The 1,766-nt window shown below is 44.3% G+C and overlaps 1 long non-coding RNA gene across 1 annotated transcript; it reads right to left on the bottom strand.

The window, feature by feature from the left end:
- Positions 1 to 418: 418 nt before the first annotated feature.
- Positions 419 to 1,435, bottom strand: LOC115494304 (uncharacterized). Its single transcript, XR_012055005.1, has 2 exons — positions 1,051 to 1,435; positions 419 to 617 (listed from the first exon to the last, which is right to left on the bottom strand). It is a non-coding gene; the product is annotated as an uncharacterized lncRNA (long non-coding RNA).
- Positions 1,436 to 1,766: the final 331 nt, after the last annotated feature.

Raw genomic sequence — 1,766 nt, 5'->3', positions numbered from 1 at the left:
CAAGGGTTTGAATTTGGTTGGTGTTTTTTAAAACTGGGATGGAACTATGGGATTCTGCCTTTGGGTGGTCTCTAAGTCATGGCAAGAACCTGGGCTTTTACTTCCATTGCTCAAGCACATGCCCTAAACACAAGGCTCCATGTTTTACCAAGCTCCTTATTTTTGTTCTATCACAGATTTGTTTCCAGCTCTGAATTTGCACTTGGCTTTGCAAGCAGGTAATTTGGACTTCTGAAAAATAAGTATCATTCATAAAAGTACATGCTCAAATGAGTTGCTTAAAATAAATCACCCCAGGTTTAATTTATATTCTATTGTTCTTAGTCCTATTTATTAATGTTTCAATGTTTTAAAAGGGGACCTATCCACATACCAGAGCTGCTTTTTAGGCAACACAAAAGAAACGCTTTGCTCCAAGTTCTTTATTTTGGCCTTTATTAATGCATAAGTCTCTTTAATATTATTAATGAGCTATTTCTTCTCTGTTTTTTTCCTGCTGGGGAGGTTGAGATAAACAAGCAGGCCTGATTTTTCCAGCTGCTAAATATGTAAGCAGCACGACGGCTTCAAAGCGAAAGGTTTTAGAAGGCAACAGCAACAAGCGAACTGCGGGCAGACTGGAAACAACGTGCCGGTTTTCAGAGGCAAAATCGGGACAAGCGGGATCATCCCCGGAGCAGCGGTGCTGCCCGGCGGGAGGCGGGGACGGCGGGCGGGCGAAGGGGCCGCGGCCCCGCCGCCCCCGGCCCGAGGAGCGGCATCCCCGCCCGGCGGCCGCGGCGAGAGCTCCCCCTCCTGTCCCGCTCCTTCCCGGCACGGTGGGAAACGCATCATGGAGCCTCGGACACCGAAACGGGTTTAAACACCAGTCTGCGTGTGACTATGCACGTATAAACCCACACGTCCACCCACACACACAGGAGGAAAGCTGAAGGTAAAAAGAGATGCTGTTGTGTCTTTTTTTTCCCCCAAGTAACAGCCCCAGACGTCGCAGGCCAAAGTAAAGGTGAGGCTCGTAACTGGGTTCTCTTAATATTGCCGATAATTTACCTTATTATTCCCTGCTTGCCAAGGTGTTGTCAGCTCTCCATCAGGTTGCTTGGTAATGCCAGCCACCGTGGAAAACATATGTCTATGCAGTCTTTCACCTGTATCCGAGGGGAAGCCATAATAAACAGCAATTTAAATTCAGGTATTTGGTTTGCTGAAGTGTTTAATTAAACAAAGAAATTCATTATGTGAGTTAACAGAAAAGTTCCATTACGTTGGTTTGTTTTTTGTTTGTTTTTTTTTTTGTTTGACTTGAAGTGGAAATGTTCCTCCAACTTTTTGTTTGGCACGCTAAGATGATAGATTATTTATGGCATCAGAAGCAAATAAATGCAGTGAATAATTAAAATATCGGCTCCCAATATATTTTTTAATAAGTAGACAGTCGTTTTCATAAACATGGAAAACATATATATGAGCTTCTCTCTTGCTTCAGTTCCACCCAAACCCCACTTCCACTTCAGTGATGTTTTTTCACCCATACCTTGGAGAAGGGGTACATTCCACTCGTTCCTGAGCTTGGACGAACGCCCACAGCATTACTTGCACACAGTAGTGTCTGTAGATTCCTTTCTGCTGTGGATACTAATCTCAATCCAGAGCTTCCTTAGACGATTAGAGGCTGTTCTGCAAAACATCAAGAGGTAGCTTTTGCAAAGCAGACTCAGTATGGCAGTTGAAATGGGAATAGTGGCGGCTTTCCAAATACAAAGGTC

This window comes from Taeniopygia guttata, chromosome 3, assembly GCF_048771995.1.
Source record: "Taeniopygia guttata chromosome 3, bTaeGut7.mat, whole genome shotgun sequence".
In the NCBI taxonomy this organism is placed as follows: Eukaryota; Metazoa; Chordata; class Aves; order Passeriformes; family Estrildidae; genus Taeniopygia; species Taeniopygia guttata.
This window is presented reverse-complemented; position numbering and strand designations above follow the sequence as displayed.